The sequence below is a fragment of the Nicotiana attenuata genome, chromosome 1, assembly GCF_001879085.1.
Source record: "Nicotiana attenuata strain UT chromosome 1, NIATTr2, whole genome shotgun sequence".
Taxonomy (NCBI): domain Eukaryota; kingdom Viridiplantae; phylum Streptophyta; class Magnoliopsida; order Solanales; family Solanaceae; genus Nicotiana; species Nicotiana attenuata.
Genome location: NC_031989.1, coordinates 42,760,755 through 42,784,341, shown reverse-complemented (window position 1 = coordinate 42,784,341; position 23,587 = coordinate 42,760,755).

Below are 23,587 nucleotides of genomic sequence, written 5' to 3'. Positions count from 1 at the left end.
TGTCAATTTTCCAAGCACTCAGAACCCCACGCCTCCACAAAACATCCCAAAACCACAAAACCATCCCGCTCCTCTCCACCACTGCAATACTTGCCACACCTCCAACAATATTCCACTGCTCATCCTGGAACCTTTGAACCCCACAAATGACCACTTCTACACCCAACACAATACCCCCATCTACGTGGAGACCATGCCACACTCCACCCAGCCCATCTCAAGCACACCCGAGTCCAATGATAAGGACTCGCTCATCAGAAATTTGGCCGAAGAGCTTAAAAAGTTGACTAGCAGAATTCAAGGCGTTGAAGGCGGTAAGGGAATTGGGGGGCTAAACTATGAAGATCTGTGCATACAGCCCGATGTCGAACTGCCCGAGGGGTACAAACCTCTCAAGTTCGAAATGTTTGATGGCGCAGGGGATCCCAGGGTTCACTTGAGAACATACTGTGACAAGCTTGTCGGAGTAGGAAGAGATGAGAAAATCCGCATGAAGCTTTTCATGAGGAGCTTGAAGGGAGACGCCTTATCTTGGTACATTAGCCAGGATCCAAAGAAGTGGTCAAATTGGGTAAGCATGGCATCTGATTTTATGGACAGATTCAGGTTCAACACGGAGAATGCACCAGATGTGTTCTATATCCAAAACTTGAAAAAGAAACCCACAGAAACCTTCCGCGAGTATGCCACTCGCTGGAGATCAGAAGCTGCTAAGGCCAGATCGGCCTTAGAGGAAGAACAAATGAACAAGTTTTTCGTCCGGGCTCAGAACCCACAATATTATGAGAGGCTGATGTTGATTGAGAATCATAAATTTTTTGATATCATCAAGCTAGGAGAAAGGATCGAGGAAGGCATCAAGAGTGGTATGGTTACGAACTTTGAAGCCTTGCAGGCTACCAATAAGGCTTTACAATCTGGTGGCACAGGGACGTAGGTGCTGTAATGGTTGCACAGAGGACCAAATCCCCTATCAAGTACCAAACATACCCAATACCTCCAATCACATATCAGCCTACCCCAAATTACCAAGCATCCTCACCCACTTACCAAACTCCACCACCCGCTTATCAGTCATCTCCCACGTATCAGCCCACTTCACCCAAATACCCCCAACTGGCACATGTTTACCAAGCCTGCAACACCCAACCATCCCACTATCAATCACCGCCCCCACGTTAAAACTTCCCTAGACTTCGACCAAATTTTGACCGCAGACCGCCAAAACAGTATACTGCCATTGCTGAACCAATTGACCAGCTGTACGAAAGACTCAAAGATGCTGGTTATGTCACCCTTATCCTTGCCATAACCCCAGAAAACCCTTCTCAACGGGTCAATCCAAATGAATCATGTGTATACCATTCCGGCATGAAAGGACATACCATTGATGAATGCCGCTCTCTGAAGGATAAGATCCAGACTTTGATTGACAATAAGATCATTGTAGCAAAGAAGCCTGCTCTAAATGTCCACAATAACCCTCTGCCAGACCACAAGGGTGGAGGTGTTCACATGATTGAGATAGAGGACGACTAGGACCACAAGGGATCAATTGGTTTAATCACAGAAGGCGACGATCCAAAGAAGCCAGTAGTCACCCTCAATCAGATTGTGGTCCAGATTCAGCCTTCTGGGGACGCCGAGGTAAATATGTCCATGCCACTCGAGTTTGATGCATCATTATCTACAAAGACGCCAGCACCAGTTGAGGTCGAATTCGTGTCTCCAGCAAAGGCACCTACACCATTTGAAGTTGCAGTTTTACCGCCTAAGGAGCTTGCTCCGTTCGGGGTAAAGATAGCCATGCCAATTCCAGTGGCAATGTCAGCCGTAACACCATTCCATACAAAGGCCATACCATGGGACTACACAGCCGAAGCCAGAAGAAAGGGGAAGGTCAAGTTCGGGGAAGCCGTTGCGGCACAGGGTATGACAAGAACCGGCAGGGTTTATACCCCGGAACATTTGGCTGAGTCAAGCAAGCAGGCCTTTAGTCGGCCAACCATCACTGAAATTGGGCCCGACGACCTCTGGAGAAAGATACAAGCCAAAGAATACTCAGTCATTGATCAACTGAACAGAACACCGGCACAGATTTCTATCCTTGCTTTGTTACAAAGTTCCGATGCACACAAGAATGCCTTGTTAAGAGTGCTGAGCAAGGCATATGTACCGAGCAACATCACCAGTGGGGAGATGGACAACATGGTAGGCTAGGTATTGGAAAGTCATAAGATCACTTTTCATGAAGATGAGCTGCCACCAGAAGGATTGAGTCACAACAAGGCATGGCATATCACTGTGCAGTGCGAAGATTACCTTATCACCAGGATCCTGGTCGATGGGGGGGGGGGGTCCAGTCTTAACATTTGTCCGTTGATAACACTCAGGAAGTTGGGAAAAGGGCTGCATGAAATCAAGGATGGGGCTTTCAACGTTAGAGCTTTCGACGGTTCTCAAAGGTCTACTATTGGAGAGATTAGCTTGTGTTTGCAAATAGGGCCTACTTGGTTTGATGTTGATTTTCAAGTGATAGACGTGCCGGCGTCTTACAATCTGTTGTTGGGACGACCATGGATTCATGCCGCTGGGCCGTGGCGTCAACACTACACCAGGCAGTGAAGTTTGAGTGGAATCACCAAGAGGTGATCATTCACGACGACGGTAGAAATCCCATATACAGTCACCTGACCATCCCAGCAATTGGAGGAAGAAGAAGGATAGGCGGGGAAACTTACCACCACATCGAACGAGTCAACGCCGTCGATAAAGATAAGTGGTGGGATAATAAAATTGAAAGCATATTGAACTGGAGCGGGTATGAACCTGGCAAAGGACTTGGCAAGAATCTTCAAGGAATGGCTAAGCCCATCAAGTTCAAGAAACACGACACCACCTTTGGATTGGGGTATGAGTATACCTGGACAGAATTCAACAAATGGTCGCCACCCTGGCGGTCCTTACTATCCATTGGAGCAGCCAATACCCCGTTTGGAGCAGACTTTCCAACCGGCCGAAGTTATCTACGGGTCAGAAGAATAAGAAGCACTGGCAGCAGTGAGGAATTTGTTCCTAGAAGACGAGGATATGGATTGCTGTGTCATTTTCAAGGAGGAGGGGGAGGAAGGCCCTTCCATACGGGCTGTAAGCAGAGGAGCACGCCTCGATAACTGGACTATCAGAACCACCAGAGCCCGGCAAGCCTCGGGGTAGCAAGACTGAACAAGCATCATGCACTACTTTATTTTACTAGTTTACTTTCCTTTCGCATTTTTATTTTTGCAAGAAAGAGCTCCAATGTTCAAAACATTTATGGAATTTACCAAAGCATTTCAATTCTCTTATAAATCTTACTCTTATTATTCTCTCTCATTACTTTACTTATACAGCATTACTATTACTTATCTTGATGAACCAATGACTGTGACATGCAACGAGACAACGTAACAAACGGACATAGATTCAGAGGAAGATGATATACCGGAAGAGATTGTCATAGAAGTTGAGAATTTTGAGAACAGACCTAAGTCCAACCTGGACGAGACTGAGATTGTTAACCTGGGAGATGCAGAAAACATCAAAGAAACACGAATCAGCGTTTATCTGTCACCATTAGAAAAGGAAGAATACACATAGTTTCTAAGAGAATATGAGGACATATTCGCCTGGTCGTATGATGACATGACTGGTTTGAGTACATCGATTGTGGCACACAAACTGCCGACTGATCCAACATGTCCGTCGGTAAAGCAAAAGCTCAGGAAGTTCAAGCCAGATATGAGTTTGAAAATCAAGGAAGAAGTCACCAAGCAGGTCAAAGCCAAAGTTCTCAGGGTAGTAGAATATCCAACATGGTTAGCAACCATTGTGCCAGTATCGAAGAAGGATGGGAAGGTCAGAGTCTGTGCCGACTACCGGGATCTCAATCGGGCCAGTCCAAAAGACGACTTCCCCTTTCCAAACATACACATCCTGATTGACAATTGCGCCAAGCATGAGTGCAATCATTTGTAGATTGTTTCGCGGGTTATCATCAGATCTGGATGGATGAAGAAGATGCTGAGAAAACGGCTTTCATTGCGCCGTGGGGGATGTACTGCTACAAGATGATGCCATTCGGGTTAAAGAATGTAGGGGCCACCTACATGAGGGCTATGACTACCATTTTTCACGATATGATACACAAAGAGATCAAAGTATATGTAGATGATATCATCATCAAGTCCAAGAAAGCCACTGATCACATGGAAGATTTGAGGAAGTTCTTCAATAGACTGCGAAGGTACAACCTGAAACTAAATCCCACAAAATGTGCATTCGGGGTTCTAGCTAGAAAATTACTTGGGTTTATTGTGAGTTGCTGGGGAATAGAACTGGATCCATCGAAGATCAAAGCCATTCAAGAATTTCGACCACCAAGGAACAAGAAAGACGTAATGAGCTTCTTGGGGCGACTTAACTACATCAGCTGGTTCATAGCACAATCAATAGTTATCTGTGATCCGATCTTCAAGATGTTGACGAAGGATGCCGCCACCAAATGGACTGATGATTGCCAGAAAGCTTTCGACAGTATCAAGGAATACTTGTCGACGCCACCAGTTTTGGTCCCGCCCGAGCCGGGTAGACATTTGCTACTCTACATCACAGTGTTAGATGGTGCCTTCGGTTGCGTTCTGGGGCAGCATGATGAGACAGGAAAGAAAGAACAGTCTATTTACTACCTCAGCAAAAAGTTCATTGCGTACGAGGCCCGGTATTCTCTGTTAGAACGCACCTGTTGTGCTTTAACTTGGGTAGCCCAGAAGCTGAGCCACTACTTCTGCGCCTATACTACATATCTCATATCAAGGATGGATCCTTTGAAATACATCTTTCAGAAGCCCATGCCCATCGGAAAGCTATCCAAGTGGCAGATCCTGTTGAGTGAATTCGACATTATCTACGTAACTCAGAAGGCAGCCTATGGGTTCAGTCACAATTCACTAAAATTTTCATTCCCCCCGCAATTGGAAACTGGGGCAGAATTTTGAGGAGGACCCTCAAAATTCCGAAGTAACTTCAGCCGATCATCGCAAGCAGCCGTCAGAAGTATCAACCCATTAAACCAGGGCAGAATATTGAGGAGGACCCTCAAAATTCCGTAACAAGAGAAGTTTCCGTGTCTTGGACCGCGTCTTAGTCGTTGGTTCATCTAAAGAAAACTATTCTTAATTATGTATTTATGCTATATTTTTACAAACTCATGCATATTTATTACCAAAATCGCTTTGTTCAGCAACGCTACCCCCATGATACATACCGTGTCATCAGATCAGAGCCGAACAGATCAAGTAAAGTCAGCAGAAACACAAACTAACCTTTCCCCTTTACAAAACTCACGATTTTTCTTTGGATGCCGGCACCCAAATCGCAAGAACATATATTATACACTCGTACTGTTCAGGAATACAACTCTCAGAACTGTCACACCTATTCACAGTTGCTATCCGCATACAGTACCCTCAGCAGCCACGATATCACAATCGACTATCAGCTATCAGCTAAGAAATTCTATTACTATTCACCTTTTATTTCTGCATTGCATAAGGCTACCATTCTGCCTTCCGAGACTAAGCACTGTCTCCATCTGCGTTTTTGCATTGCATAAGGCTACCATTCTACCTTTCGAGACTAAGCACTGTCTCCATCTGCATTTCTGCATTGCATAAGGCTACCATTCTGCCTTCCGAGACTAAGCACTGCCTCCATCTGCATTTCTACATTGCATAAGGCTACCACTCTGCCTTCCGAGGTTAAGCTCTACCTCCATCTGCATTTTCTGCATTGCATAAGGCTACCGTTTTGCTTTCCGAGGTTAAGCTCTACCTCCATTTGCATCGGCTGAAAGATCGCCACCTTTATTATGTCCTACATCGGCTGAAATATCACCACTTTATTTACATCTTGCACCGGCTGAAAGATCGCCACTTTATTTACTTCTTGCATGGGCTGAAAGATCGCCACTTTGCATTTCATGGGCTGAAAGATCGCCAATCTGTCCAAAGGCGTCATTGTTCGGAGGCACCATTTTCATAGCCCTAGAACACCATGCCATGGCCTGAGGACCCTTTTTAATCTCTTGCATATCATTATTCAAAGGCATCATAGTTCGGAGGCACCATTCTCATAGCTCGAGAGCATCATTTCATGGCCTTCGAATCCTTTATTATATGCTTCATGGCCCAGGACATCATGGTCTAAGGACGTCATCCTAACCGTCCAAAGACAACATTCATGGTCCAACGGGAACTTGCATCATGTTTAAATTTATGCACAATATACGCTTGTATTGCTTATTTGCAGATAAACCCGCAAGTAACGGCCATCTCAGCAGGAGCGATCTCGCTCCGGTTCCCGCAACCCTATTAGACTTTAACCATCCTAAATATCGCGTCCGTTCTTGAAAGATCTCCATCGGCATACTCCGCCGACGGATCCTGAACTACATATGGCCTGATTCTTGTAAGACCAGGGATATGTAGGCAGCTCAGGAACCAGAGCACGGTCAACCTCTTCAAACCATTTCACTCGGTCAAAATTGGACATCATGTCTTTACCCGACAACTCTTTCATCCTTCCCGGGTAAAGAGGGGCAGCTGTTGATACCCAATTTTTCCCGGTATATTTTATATGCAAAATAATTTCAAAATAGTATATATATGCATATATAAGTGTGTGTCCAAATGTTTTAGTATTTTTCCTAATTTTTAAAAGATTTATAAAAAACCCATTTATTGCCCTATTTTAATAGTACAAAACTAATAATTATGCCCAAAATTATCATTTTTGGTGATTCACTTATCTATCCTCATATTTATACTAAAATATAGCTAAGGTAATTTTTATACATTTTTACAAATTTATTTGGTATTTTAAAAGCTAAATTGCATATAATTGCAATTTTAGCCTATTTTAAGATTTAATAACATTTTACAATTATGAAGTTGGTTCCAATATTTTAAAATTAATATTCATATATTATTAATCGATTTAGCACCTTAATTTATTTCAGAATTCATTTTACTATTTTATAAAATAAAAAGGGGAAAAGTGGCTATTTAAAGTTTGGCCCCATTTTGTTTCAATTGTAGCCCAAATTAATTCCCCCAATTAACCCAATTTCAGACCCCAAACGGAACGGCCCAATTTCTAAATTACCTGCCCCTGACCCAGCTAATCTAACCGCCCGGCCTCCCCTTTCGATCCAGGCCGTTGATCATTTTGATCAACGGCCACAATCATTCCTTTCCTTTTGAATTTTACAAACACCCAACCCTAAAATCATTTCCCCTAACCCGCCGCCTCTGAAATCCTTCCTCTCTCAAACTCTCTCGAAACCCTAGCCCCTCTCACCGTCTTCTACCTTAAACTCACTGGGATCCATGGCTTCCCAGGCCATGAGAACCCCACGCTCACCTCCCTGTGCTCTTATACACTTGATACTTGGAGATTCGAGGTTTGATCTCGAAGGCCTTCACTCAGATCTTTGCAAATTCAAGGTTCTACGGCCATCTCCGGCCTTGCTCCGGCGTACAATGGTGTTTTGAGCCTGTTTCTGACTTATCCGACTCAGATCGGACCTTTTCCAAGCCTTTCTCATTCTAGGGTTCTTCTGAAACCCTGATTATTCGAGGTTCCCTCCAATTTTTCTTAGATTTGTCACGTATCTATGCTCTAGTTGGGTTTTTAAACGATTTCCCCAACTTTTCTTTCAAAATTACTTTTAAAATCACTTCTTTTCGATTTAGGGTTTTCTGAAATGCTTATGACTTTTCTTCCCCTTTTCCTTGTGTGTATTTGTTTGCTACTACTTTCATAAGTTTCCTTTTACCACGCATGTTCTTCTGCGCTTCAATATTTTTGTTTTCCTACTGTGTTTCTATACCATGCTCACATGTTTATCTCACTATGTTTTCCTATATGCTCTTTTGCTATACTTTTCCAGTGTTCTTGTGTTCTCCTACTGTATTTCTTTTGCTAAGTTCTTAAGTCTCTTTGTTTGCCTTCCGCTGAACCATGTTGAGTTTCTAAAAAAAGACCTTAAAACAGTTTTTTTTTCTACTGCGTTCTTAGGTGTTTTAGTATTTCTCTCTTCTGAACCTTGGTTAAGTTCTTCTACTATATCTTCTATTGTGTTTACTGTTTTCTCTTCTACTGAACCCTGTTTAAGTCCCTTCTAAAAGGTTTTTCTTAAACATGTTTCTTCTACTATCATGCTGTTCTCTCATTGTGCATTGAGTTAGTTCCTTCACTCTGTTTGCTTTGAATTTTTCTATTATATTTGCTTGTCTTCTCATGAGAATCTGAAAAGAAATTTCTGAGCCTGTTGCCTCCTCATCTCTGTATTTGACTCAAGGTGGAAACCCTAGAATTAAAGGGTTCCGCCGAGTTTGGTCATGTGATTGAACTAGGGTTCTGTTTGAGAACCCTTGACTCTTTCAGACTAATCTCTGAGCCTACAAATTGAGTTTGGACTCCCTTATTTTCATGTAATTCTGAATTCTCTGGAGTTTTCACTAGCCTTACAATGGCATGACAAATTTCTTCATGTTTTAACGTGTCTGTATGCCTTTATATGTGATGAATCTTTCTTCAAAAAAGGGTTTTCCAATTTGTGATTGATTCAGAATTCCTTTTAATAAGTCTAATTGATTGTTACTGATTTTCCTTAAGTTAAAATCTTTCCATCTTTCTGACTTGGTTCATTCATACAAAATTTTCGACTGTCAATTGATTTCCTTTCCTTAAATTGTACAACTGTGTACTGTCAAGACCTTGTCCTTAAATAAACCTCTAAGTATTTACTCCTCTTGTACTGCTTTGAAAAGTGTTTGATTAATCTCTTTCCTTAATTAGTTTTACCCGTTTGAAATCAGAATCCCTTAATTAAAGGGAAAACTTGTGTAATTGATTTTCAAACTATTTTCTTACCTATTTCTGCTTGTTTTCTATACTATAAAAGGGGCACGACCCTTTTGCACTTTCGACACACACACACACTTCAGACTTCACACTTACAATCTCACAAAACTCATACTTGGAGTATTCTTGCTTCTTGTCTGCACTTTGGCTTTACAAGAATACTACTTCTTTTGCTTGTTTCTTTGAGACTGGTATGTTCTAGTTTTGGTTTCAGCATCATCCCAATGTGTTTACTTACAGCCTTTACATCCATGTCTACTTTACTGTCTATATGGAGTTAAATGTCAACTAGCATGTTAATTTCCTTTCATCTGTTTCTGCTGTGAATCCCTGCACCCCCGTTTCCCTCTATGTGCTTTGAGTTGTAGTTCAGAACATGGCAACATGCAAGTTATTGTTCATGTTTGGACTTGATCCCTTTGGGGATCCTAACTCCCAAAACAATGTGTTCTAATAGGCTGGTGGGGTGTGCCAGCATTTCCTATTGCAAGGTATGCCCACTAGCCTGTCTTTGCCACTTCCCTTTTCCCCTTTTAGAATTCCCTCTCTGCACTTACACTCACTCTTAGCTTCTAAATTCTGCCCCCCTCCTGTGAGCCTTGCCTTGGGACCTTGAGTGCCCTCTGAACTTGGACACTTGAGGGCTGGCCCTTCCACACTGCACTATGACTCAATCCTGCAATGTATTTAGGTGTGAGCACTACCCGGAGTCCATTTGAGGCTCTTAGGGAACTCTGACACACCCCAAATGAGAGAAAGGCTTTTGAAATCGATCTTTGGAGTTGGTTCATCTCATGTTTCAGACAAGGAGCCTGAATTAGGCTCCCCTTGGTTGTACTTTTAATTTCTGATGTAATTTTGCTTTTCTTATTCCATTCTGGGCTGTAATAACTTTGTAATAAACTTTCGGAGATGTTTAGTGAAAAGGGAGGGGTGACTATGCATTGAAAAGGGTAGATAACTTGCCTATATGAATCTCTAATTTTAGTGTTTTTCATATAGTTACCATGCCTATAAGATTCTGCACTTTCCTCTAGTTACCATGCCTATAAGACTTATGCATTTTCATGTGGTTATCATGCCTATAAGATTTCTCCATCTCATTTAGCTATCATGGCTATAAGAAACTCTGCATTCTCATTTAGATACCATGACTATAGGGATTCTGCACTTTCATGTAGATATTATGTCTATAGCTTCTGCACCCGCACGTAGAGAATATGCCTATAGGTCTTTTCTGATTCTTGCTTACCCGTTTTTCACTAGGCAAACGTGTTTATAGGCCTTAAGTAAAATAATGCAACACCTAGATATCATGTTATAGGATTTCTGCACTCTTCTTTGTCTATAATAATGTTCTAAGTTGGCAAACACATAGAAAGCATGCCTATAGGGGTTCTAATTCAAATCTGAATAGCCTCACTCGCTTATGAGTCTGAATTAGCAGTAATAATGCGTTACCAACAGCAGAACTCGTGTTTTTCTAAAATTCGTTTTTAACGAGCAACTTCCCTTTAAATCAGCATGTAATCAGTTCATTTTCTTATTTCTGAAATCTGTAGACATCATGCCTATAGGTTTTCATCTATCACTTAGGCAAGCCTTAGGGTAAAAGTTATAAACTGCAACATTCTTTATTAATTACAACCAGCGGGCAGGCCTAACTCGGACTTTTTATCTGAAAATATGTGATAAATCAGCCTGTTTTAACTTTTAAGTTTAATCAGACCCTAATCAGTACGTGTAAGACATGCTAAACTATATGCTTTCTCTGATCTAAGGAGGTCTGTTTGAGCCCTATATGTTTGAATGCCTTTCCCATATTTGCTCTATGTGTTTTGATTTTCGCCCTAGAATTTTGTCCTTTTAAAACTATTAAACCTTATACCCTTTCCCTTTAGGATTAGTAGTCCCAAATGCCTCCGGGACTGATAGTATTGGGGCGGGTAATAGCATGCAATAAGTAAAACGAGACCATTCCGCGTTTAATACCTTAACGAGGTGGGAAAGGGTAGATATGGATATGATGATCACGCGATAACACCACGTGTATAAGTGGTTACCGGGTGTTGTGTGGGGTGATCCATATTATTTATAAACCTAGGACCCCTACCCTTCTCTTTTACTTGTTTATTTCATTGTTTGTTTTTAAATTTCTCAAACTATTTTTTTTCTCTCTCAAAATTCAGCTTTTCTTTCGTTTCTTTTTCACTCCATCTATTTGCAACCTTTATGTGAAAATCTCCTCTTATTTGAAGCCTTATTTGTCTATATGTTATTTCTAACCTAAAGTCACAACAATAGCTTTTCCGGGAATCACACTAGTGGATTTTGAGGGGTGCCTAACACCTTCCCCTTGAAATAATTTCAAGCCCTTACCCAATCTCTGGTTATCCAAACAAAACCCTTCTTAATGTCCTAATGCACTTTAATCATTAGGTGGCAACTCTTCACTTCTCTTAAACCCAATTCCCAAAAGGTAACGAGTTGTCCTCCCAAATGTTATAAACCCGATTTCGCGAGAAAAAGGGGGCATCGACACCATGGATCCTCCAATTTTTAGGTCAATTAGAGTCCGTCAGCCAAATTTAGAAAAATCATTATGCATATAAACACACACAAAAAAATTTATTAATTCTTGCTTCAAGAAACGCTAAAAATTAAGTTAGTCGTAGTATGTATTGCTCACAAGACCGTATCCCATGGATCCAATTTTTTAGGCCAAGTAAAGTCCGTCAACCAAATTCAGAAAAATTATCATATATATAAACACATAAAAAATTAAAAATAATCATAAGTTCCTGTTTCATGTCCACCGAAATGCAAAAAAATAAAGCTAGTCATGATTAGTATTGCTGATAAGGCAGTTTCCCGTGGATCCACCAATTTTATGCAATCGGAGTCCGTCAACCAAATTTAGAAAAATCATCATGCATGTAAACACACGAAATAATGAAAATAGTCATTCATTCATTTTTCATAACCCAGAAACGCCCAAAAATTGTGTTAGTCATGGCAAAACAATGAGTATTAGTCATTAGGCTGTTTTTGACGGACCCATCAAGTTTCAAGTTAATTAGAGTTCGTCAAATTTTCGAGCATTGATGCATAAGACTATGAGTTCTGAACCACTTATACGCTCCTCCCCTACGTAACCATACTAATCTACTTTTGACGACAAAAGTCACCATGTTCGCGTTTAATTTAGACAATATATGTTAGGATACGGAAAATGATAAAAATACCCCTAACGTATTGAAAGTGACTTAATTTACCTTTCTTCCACTTATTGGGCCACAATTTAACATTAATTTTGAATTAGAAATACCCCTCCTTTTAACAAAATTCTGAGATGACATATTTGGATCCTTTAATTAAATAAGCGGCACTAGTTTATTGGTCCATTTAACTATTAGATCAGACCAATAAATAATCTAACACATTTGTGTTAACCCAAAACAACTACAAATCATTTAAGTTCAGCAATTGTGGAGTCGATTCTACCAAGCCAAAAATCACTCCAGTTCAGCAATTTCACCACTACACTTCAAACAATATTTAATTTTGCTCTCTAACAATCTTATTTATCACCCAACTGATTTTCTAACTAAAATTATCCAAAGATTTTCAGTACTATTGTTTGACCAAAAAGATGTAATTCTTGGTTCAAATAATTAAATTTATGTGATAAGAGGTTAAACCTAGTTAACGATAATACTTCAAATGTAATTTCTGAAAACGTTAATAGCATTAAGTAGATCTGGTGGAAGAATGACAGCAGCATGCAATAACTATTCCGAAACGTGTGAGCAATAATGTAGCATTTAATGGCAAATAATAATAATAATAAATGGCATTCAAGTAAATAGGGGGAGTGGATCACCCAATAAAGGATGAATTAGACGGTTACTTCTTCTGACAATGATGAGTGACAGATGAGTTCTTGAGTGTTCGAATCCCTCTTGGATCAAGCAGAAAAGTATGGAATAATTTAGACAAAGATCTTGATAAAAAGGTAAAGATAGTTTCATAGTAAGAGAGAAAAAGAATATTTTGTCAAAAGTAAGTTCTTACAAACGAATCTCACGTGTCCCATATCCCTAGCCCCTCTTTCTATATATATGAGACACATTTCCAACAAACCCTAATAGTACAAACCAAAGAGAATATTCTCTATAATATTCCCTCTAGTATCTTATTTCGAATACTAGCCGTTACAGCTTTATCAGTGATGCTCGACCTCGACCATTTACCGTCACCTCGACTATGGCTCCTGTCGGTCCTTTGGTTACGAGTATTTCTGCTTCGTGGATCACCTCGGCTAGTGACGACTCTAGAATTCTTCCTCCTTGGTAATATTATTTCGAATATTATTAGGCGGATTTTGACCCATATAGTTAGTCCCTCCGCTTATTGAGTCGAGCCTCAGGCAGGCTTGATGAGCAGATTCTGTTCGTCATGGTCAAGATGATTGGATGGGTGGGTCAGGTCGTGATGTTTGAGGCGAACTGGCAATGTGGCCTTTCATGAACCGCAACTTTTGGGGTTATGTTATTCCTGGATCAAAATGACGTCATGACATCATACGTCATTATGGTGTATTTTTCCGATGCTTTGCGTCGTTTTGCGTGCGTCTATTGGTTGGATCTGCCACTTCAATAGTGGTGCCAAGTTGACCTAGTTTCTTGATTTTGATGCCTGAGCTCTTATAAATAGGGATGTGAAGGCACACACACAAAGTTTTATAGATTTCCCATATCGAACAAGTGATGCCTTCTACTTCTTGTTCTATTGTTGTGCATTTTCTTTCCCTGCCCTAGCAATCCCTGTCATTTTTAACGCTTTGAATACCCCCTCTTTCGTTAGAACTATGTCTAACGTATCCTTTGGTCGTGACGTGGAAAGTTACCTGGTTCCATTATCGATGGTTTTCCCTCCTCACGTGGAGGGCGTCTCCATTGCCATCGAGGACGAAAATTTTCCTACGGTAGAGGAGATAATTCCTCGTGGTGAGAAAGACAGGTCTGATTTTTCAAAGGCACCTGAAGCTAAGCCCGAAATCTCCGAGTCGGCGATGAAGGAGGTCGATTTATAAAATCTAAGGGCTAAATAGGGCATTCCCGCTCGCATCGAGTTGGTCCCTGACGGGCGGGATATGGTACAAGTCCACCGCCCTGGGTACTGTGCGTTCTACGCTATCCCCATTCATGTCAGCTACACTCTTCCCCTTGTTCCACTGGCGGAGGTTTTTGCAGTTTCTATGGTGTTTGGCCGGCTCAACTCGCACCGTTATTTATAAGCTTATAAGGATTTTTACTAAATTTGCGGAGTTGGCCGTGGTCGAGATCTCACTTCGGCATCTGATGCATCTCTTCGCCCCTAGTTTCTATATTGGGAGGATGTTAAACCTTCGCCACCGAGGGGGTGTCACGACCCAGATTTCCCACCCTCGGGAGTCGTAATGGCGCCTACTCACAGACGCTAGGCAAGCCACGAAATTTAGAAATCTTAACCCTTTTCATTTTTAATACATTTAATTACTTGTAACAACAGGCGATTAACATTTAAACAGTAGCGGAAGATGAAATTAAGCGGAAGACTTAGATAAATAAAATACCAAAATCGATACGAATAGCCAACATATGTCTCTACCCAGAAATTGGTGTCACAACATTCATGGGCTGTCTATGATTACTACATACAAATGTCTGAAAGAAAGAAACTCAGTCTGTCTCGGATACAAGTGATAACATATCATAATAGTAGATAGAAGAGACACCCAGCCTGCGGACGCCTGCAGGACTACCTCGGGATCTCTGTGGACTGAAGGCTAGCTCCCAAGCTACTGCGGCTGTCCCAATATAGCTCCGGTATCTGCACAGAGTGCAGAGTGTAGCATCATCACAACCGACCCCATGTGCTGGTAAGTGCCTGGCCTAACCCCGGCGAGGTAGTGACGAGGCTAGGATCAGACTCCAGATAAACCTGTGTAGTTATATATATATACAGCGGAAAATAAACTAGAACAAATAATTAAAAGCTGGGAAGGGGACACATGCTTCGGGGAATAACAGATAAAACAGAATCTCAAGAGAATTATCAAGAAACAAATCAACTTCTATAAAAGATAAGGAAAACAAAGGCAATTTACACTTTCAGTTCACATCTCGTTGCAGGCGTGCAACCCGATCCCATTTTTCATGTCTCATGGTAGGCATACCACCCGCTCCCATTTCATCATACCTCGTGGTAGGCGTACCACCCGATCCCATTTCATCATATCTCGTGGTAGGCGTACCACCCGATCCCATTTCATCACATCTCGTGGTAGGCGTACCACCCGATCCCATTTCATGATATCTCGTGGTAGGCGTACCACCCGATCCCATTTACAAGCCAACACAAAATCACAAGGAATTCTGGCAAGGGAACAAAAGCAATATAATAACTTCCCGGCAAGGGAACAAAAGCAATGTAATAACTTCCCGGCAAGGGAGCAACAATATCAAGATAAATATCCCGGAAAGGGAGAATCAGCTATAACCAATCCTAACTCAACTCCTACTCAGCTCAATTAGTACCAACACTCAATCATAAATAAAATCCATGAAAATAAACTAAATCTTTGCTCAATATCGAGAATCATCAATTAAAGCATCCGTAGTAGCATTTAAGACACAGTAACGATCAATTCAAGACTCACGGTCATGCTCGACACCAACGTATAGATACTCGTCACCATGCCTATACATCGTACTCAACAAGAAGCAATTAGCAAATAGGACACAACTCCTAATCCCTCAAGCTAAGGTTAGACCGGACACTTACCTCAAACTTCCACGACCAACTCAATCCTCAAATACCGCCTTTCCTTTCGAATTTGGCTCCAACACAATCGTATCTATACATAATCGACTTAATAACATCAATAAATGCTAAACAATCCAATTCTAATGCTCAATTATAGCTTTTTAATCATTCTTCCCAAAAACCCAAAAATTGACCCCGGGCCCGCTTGGTCAAAACACGAGGTTCGGACCAAAAACCGATCACCCATTCACCCACGAGCCCAAATATATCATTTATTTTGAAATCGACCCCAAAACGAGGTCATATTCCCAAATAATTAAAAAGCCCTAACTCTACACAATTCCCCAATTTTCTACCATTAAAACCCTAGAATTATTGATAAAAGTTGATGAAAAACATTAGATAGTTGAAAGAAATCAGTTAATGAGTGCTTACTTGTGATTTGGGAAGAAAATCTCTTGAGAAAATCGCCCTAGTCCTTCTAATTTTTGTGAAAGTTTGAAAGAAAATCGCTGAAGTTATGTTTTTAAAAAGACTCACTGGCCGACTTCTGCATCTGCGGTTCAGGGGTCGCATCTGCGCCACCGCAAGTGCGGAAAAGTGGGCGCTTCTGCGGGCTAGGCTCCGCTGGGGCCGCGCCTGCGAGAAAAGGCCCGCTCCTGCGGAACCGCATCTGCGGAAAAGTTTCCGNTTGAAGAAAATCGCTGAAGTAGTTTTTAAAAAGACTCACTGCCCGACTTCCGCATCTGCGGCTCAGGGGTCGCATCTGCGCCACCGCACGTGCGGAAAAGTGGGCGCTTCTGCAGCAATGGCTAGGCCCCGCTGGGGCCGCATCTGCGAGAAAAGGCCCGCTCCTAGCGAAATCGCATCTGCGGTAAAAATATCCGCTATCTGTAGAAGCTAGACCACATCTGCGACCCACTGTGCGCACCTGCGTGTCCGCATCTGACGGCGAAAGGACCGCAGGTGTGGTTACACCAGGACTGGTGCAACAGCAGTGTTCCTGCAACTTTTCTTAAGTCCAAAACTTCCCGAAACACATCCGAAACACACCCGAGCCCTCGGGGCTCCTAACCAAACACACGTACTAACTCAACAGCATCATACAAACTTATCCATGCGATCAAATCGCCAAGATAAACTCTCAAACAACGAATTAAACCTCAAAATCAAAGAATTTTTCTCAAACTTCATAAAGCATCAAATTTTCCATTTTAAGTCCGAATCACGTCAAACGGATTCCGTTTTTCACCAAATTTCATAGAATCATCTTAAATCATATATAAGACTGTACCGGGCGCCGGAACCAAAATACGGGCCCGATACCAACATGTTATAATCAAATTTCATTTCAAAATCCTTTAAACAAATTTCAGAAAATAATTTTCTTTAAAAATTCATTTCTCGGGCTTGAGACCTCAAAATTCGATTCCGGGCATACGCCCAAGTCCCATATTTTCCTATGGACCCTCTGGTACCGTCAAATCACGGGTCCGGGTCCGGGTCCGTTTAACTAAAAATGTTGACAGAAGTCAAATTAATTCATTTTATAGTAAAAATTTGTCATTTTTCACAAATTTTCTCATTTAAGCATTCCGGCTATACGCCCAGACTGCACACGCAAATTGAGGTGAAGATAAATGAGGATTTCAAGGCCTGGAAACACAGAATTAAATATAAAAGCAAGTGATGACCTTTTGGGTCATCATATTCTCCACCTCTAAAACAACTGTTCGCCCTCGAACGGACAGAAGAAGGAAGTACCTGAGTCGGGGAAAAGATGGGGATAACGGCTCCGCATATCGGACTCGGACTCTCAGGTCGATGCCTCAGGAGGCTGACCCCTCCACTGAACATGAACAGAAGGAAAACTCTTCGATCTCAACTGACGAACCTGCCGGTCTAGAATGGCTGCCGACTCCTCCTCATAAGACAAGTCCTTGTCCAATTGGACAGTGCTGAAATCTAACACGTGGGAGGGATCGCCGTGATACCTCCGAAGCATGGACACATGTACACTGGATGCACGGCTGATAAGTTCGGCGGCAATGCGAGTCTATAAGCCACCTCTCCCACTCAGTTAAGAACCTCAAACGGGCAGATGTACCTAGGGCTAAGCTTGACCTTCTTCCCAAATATCATCACGCCCTTCATAGGCGACACTCGAAGCAATACCCGCTCACCAACCATGAAAGCCAAATCTTGAACCTTGCGATCGACACAACTCTTTTGCCTGGACTGAGCTGAACGAAGCCTATCCTGAATGATCCTGACCTTGTCCAAGGCATCCTGAACCAGATTCTACCCAACAACTGAGCCTCTCCCGGCTCAAACCATCCAACCGGAGACCGACACCGCCTACCATATAAAGCCTCATAAGGAGCCATCTGGATGCTCTACTAGTAGCTGTTGTTGTAGGCGAACTCCGCTGAAGACAAAAAGTGATCCCACGAGCCTCCAAAGTCAATAACACAAGCTCGGAGCATATCCTCCAAAATCTGAATAGTCCGCTCGGACTGCCCGTCCGTTTGGGGATGAAATGCTGTGCTCAACTCAACCCGTGTGCCCAACTCTCGCTGAACTGCTCTCCAGAAACGCGAGGTAAACTGCGTACCTCGGTCCGAAATGATAGACACGGGCACACCATGAAGGCGAACAATCTCCCGAATATAGATCTCAAATAGCCTCTCAGAAGAATGGGTGACTGCCACAGGAATGAAATGTGCTGACTTGGTCAGCCTATCAACAATGACCCACACTACGTCAAACTTCTTCCGAGTTTGCGGGAGTCCAACAACAAAATCCATACTCCCACTTCCACTCGGGAAGCTCAATCCTCTGAAATAAACCCCCGGGCCTCTGATGCTTGTACTTAACCTGCTGACAATTCAAAAATCGAGCCACATAAGCAACGATATCCTTCTTCATTCTCCGCCACCAATATTGTTGCCGCAAATCCTGATACATCTTCGCGGTGCCCGGATGAATAGAGTACCGGGAGCTATGGGCCTCCTTTAAAATCAACTCTCGAAGACCATCCACATTGGGCACACAGACTCGGCCCTGCAATCTCAAAACTCCATCATCACCTATGGTAACCTACTTGGCACCTCCGTGCTGCACCGTGTCTCTAAGGACACAGAAATGGGGATCATCAAACTGCCGATCTCGGATACGCTCCAATAATAAAGATCGAGCTAAACTGCCCATGCTGACTGACTTCCTACTCAAAGCATCGGCCACCATATTGGCCTTCCCCGGATGATATAAGATGGTGATATCATAGTCCTTCAACAACTCATACCACCTCATCTGCCTCAAATTCAACTCCTTTAGCTTGAACAAATACTGAAGACTCTTGTGATCCGTGCACACCTCACATGACACGCCATACAGATAATGCCTCAAAATCTTCAACGCGTGAACAGTTGCTGCCAACTCCAAATCATGAACCGGATAGTTCTTCTCGTGAATCTTCAACTACCGCGAAGCATAGGCAATGACCTTGCCATCCTGCATCAACACTGCACCAAGTCCAATACGAGAAGCATCGCAATAAACTGTACAAGGCCCTGAACCTGTGGGCAAAACCAACACCGGTGCCGTAGTCAGAGCTGTCTTGAGTTTCTAAAAGCTCGCCTCACACTCATCCGACCATCTGAACTGGGCACCCTTCTGGGTCAACCTGGTCATCGGGGCTGCAATAGATGAAAACCCCTCCACGAACCGACGATAGTAGCCTGCCAATCCCAAGAAACTCCGAATCTCTGTTGCTGATGCTGGTCTAGGCAAGTTCTTGACTGCCTCAATCTTCTTCGGATCAACCTGAATACCCTCTGCTGATACAACATGACCCAGAAATGCAACTGACCGCAACCAAAACTCACACTTCGAGAACTTAGCATATAACTGACTATCCATCATAGTCCGAAGAACCACTCTAAGGTGCTGCTCGTGCTCCTCCTGGCTGCGGGAATATATCAATATATCATCAATGAAGACTATCACTAACGGATCCAAATAAGGCCTAAACACTCGGTTCATCAAATCCATGAAGGCTGCTGGGGCATTTGTCAACCCGAATGACATAACCAAGAACTCATAATGCGCGTACCGAGTGCAGAAAGCTGTCTTAGGGACATCGGATGCCCTAATCCTCAACTGATGGTATCCAGATCTCAAGTCAATCTTTGAAAATACCCTGGCACCCTGAAGCTGATCGGACAAATCATCAATCCTCGGCAGCGGATACTTATTCTTGATTGTAACCTTGTTCAATTGCCGATAATCAATACACATTCTCATTGACCCATCCTTCTTCTTAACAAACAACACCGGTGCACCCCAAGGCGAAACACTGGGTCTAATGAAACCCTTCTCAAGCAAGTCTTGCAATTGCTCCTTTAACTCTTTCAACTCAGGCGGGGCCATGCGATACGGCGGAATAGAAATGGGCTGAGTGCCCAGAGCCAAATCAATGCAGAAATCAATATCCCTGTCGGGTGGCATACCCGGCAGGTCTGAAGGAAATACCTCAGGAAACTCCCAAACAACGGGCATAGAATCAATAGGAGGGACCTCAGCACTAGAATCGCGAACATAAGCCAAATAGGCCAAACACCCCTTCTCGACCATACGTCGAGCCTTCACATAAGAAATAACACTACGGGAAGAATGACCAGGAGTCCCTCTCCACTCTAAGCGAGGCAAACCCGGTAAGGCAAAGGTCACAGTCTTGGCATGACAATCCAAGATAGCGTGGTAAGGTGATAACCAATCCATCCCCAATATAACATCGAAATCAACCATGTCCATAAGCAACAAATCTACACGAGTCTTAAGACCCCCAATCACGACTATACAAGAGCGATGGACGCGATCTACCACAATGGAATCACCCACCGGTGTAGACACATAAACAGGAACACTCAAAGAATCACTAGGCATGACCAGATAAGGTGCAAAGTAAGATGACGCATACGAGTATGTAGACCCTGGATCAAATAACACTGAAGCATCTCTATCACAAATCAGAATAGTACCTGTGATAACTGCATCGGAAGCCTCAGCCTCAGGCATGGCTGGAAGAGCATAACATCGGGGCTGGGCCCCACCACTCTGATCTACCTCTCTGGGACGGCCTGCAGCTGGCTGGCCTCCACCTCTAGCGGTCTGAGCTCCACCTCTATCACCTTTACCTCCACCTCTAACACCTCTACCCCCACCTCTAGCTGACTGGGCGGCCTGTGGAACACCTGGTGCCTGAACCATAGCACGGGAAACCTGATGCGGAGAACTGCTCGAAGCTCGAGGGCAATACCTAGCAATGTGCCTCGTGTCGCCACAAGTGAAACAAACCCTCGGCTGCTGGGGCTGACGACCCTGGAAACTCTGAAGCGGTGGTGTACTGATAGGAGTTGGTGGTGCACTGTAGGACTGCTGATCAAAATACTGCATCTGAGGACCACGACCACCTGAAGCACCATGAGAAACCTGGAGTGCTGACTGAAAAGGCCTAGGAGGATGGCCTCTATCATACGAATCCCTGCCTCTAAACAAGGCACCACTGAACCTGCCTGACTGACGGGGTCTCTTGTCTGCCCTGTGACCAACCCCCTATGATAAAACCATCTCAACTCTACGGGCCACATTGGCCGCCTCCTGGAATGATATCTCACTCCTAGCCTCTCTAGCCATCTGAAGACGAATCGGCTGAATAAGTGCATCAATGAACCGTCTCACTCTCTCCCTCTCAGTGGGAAGTATGATAAGAGCATGGCAAGACAAATCATTAAATCTGGTCTCGTACTGGGTGACAGTCATGGATCCCTGTTGGAGGCGCTCAAACTGCCTCCGATAGGCCTCTCGCTCTATGATTGGGAGAAACTTCTCCAGAAATAGCTACGTGAACTGCTCCCAGGTCAAGGCTGGCGATCCTGCTGGTCTAGCTAAGCAATAATCTCTCCACCAAGTCTTGGCGGATCCATACAAGCGAAAGTGGCAAAATCGACCCCATTGGTCTCAACTATCCCCATGTTCCGAAGAACCTCGTGACAGTTGTCTAGATAATCCTGGGGATCCTCAGTAGAAGCACTGCTAAAAGTAGTAGTGAAGAGCTGGGTGAACCTGTCCAATCTCCACAAAGCATCGGTAGACATAGCTGCACCATCGTCGGTCTGTGCTACCACACCTGGCTGAACTGCTCCAACTAGCTGAGCCACTGAGGTCTGAAACTGGGGAGCCACCTGCTCCGGAGTGCGAGTAGCAGGAGTCTGGGCTGCTCCTCCAGCCTGAGAGATGGCTGGTGCCACAGGAAGTAAACCTGCCCTGGTGACGCTCTCCATAAGGCCCACTAGACGGACCAGAGCATCCTGAAGAACTGGGGTAGCAATTAACCCCTCTGGGACCTGAGCTGGGCCCACCGGAACTGCTGGGGCCAGAACCTCGTCATCAAAGTCAACCTGAGGCTCAGCTACGGGTGCTGCTGCCCTGGGCTGAGCTCTGCCCCTGCCTCGGCCTCGGCCTCGGCCTCGCCCTCTACCCCTCTTGGGAGCTGCTGCTGGGGGCTCGGGCTCCTGATCGGTAGATGAGGAAGCGCGTGTTCTCGCCATCTGCGAAAGAACAGAGTAGAAATTCGATTAATATTGAGAAACCAAACCACACGACAAGAAAGAACAAATGTGAAGTTTTCCTAACTCGGTAGCCTCTGGGGATAAATACAGACGTCTCTGTACCGATCCCTCAGACTCTACAAAGCTTGTCCATGAATTGTGAGACCTATGTAACTTAGAGCTCTGATACCAACTTGTCACGACCCGGAATTCCCACCCTTGGGAGTCGTGCTGGCGCCTACTCGTAGAAGCTAGGCAAGCCACGAAAATTAGAAATTTTAACCCTTTTCATTTTTAATACCTTTAATTACTTGTAACAATAGGCGATCAACATTTAAACAGTAGCGGAAGATGAAATTAAGCGGAAGACTTAGATAAATAAAATACCAAAATCGATACGAATAGCCAACATATGTCTCTACCAAGAAACCGGTGTCACGACATTCACGGACTGTCTACGATTACTATATACAAATGTCTGAAAGAAAGAAACTCAGTCTGTCTCGGATACAAGTGATAACAGATCATAATAGTCGAAAGAAGAGACGCCGGGCCTGCGGACGCCTGCAGGACTACCTCGGGATCTCTGTGGACTGAAGGCTGGCTCCCAAGCTACTGCGGCTGTACCAATACTGCTCTGGTATCTGCACAGAGTGCAGAGTGTAGCATCAACACAACCGACACCATGTGCTGGTAAGTGCCTGACCTAACCCCGGCGAGGTAGTGACGAGGCTAGGACCAGACTCCAGATAAACCTATGCTGTTATATATATATACAACGAAAAATAAACTAGAACAAATAAATAAAAGCTGGGAAGGGGAAACATGCTTCGGGGAATAACAGATAAAACAGAATCTCGAGAGAATTATCAAGAAACCAAAAATTCCACTTCTATCAAAGATAAGGAAAACAAAGGCAATTTACACTTTCAGTTCACATCTCGTTGCAAGCGTGCAACCCGATCCTATTTCTCATGTCTTGTGGTACGCGTACCACCCGCTCACATTTCATCATATCTCGTTGTAGGCATACAACCCGATCCCATTTCATCATATCTTGTGGTAGGCGTACCACCCGATCCCATTTCATCATATCTCGTGGTAGGCGTACCACCAGATCCCATTTCATCACATCTCGTGGTAGGCGTACTACCCGATCCCATTTCATCATATCTCGTGGTAGGCGTACCACCTGATCC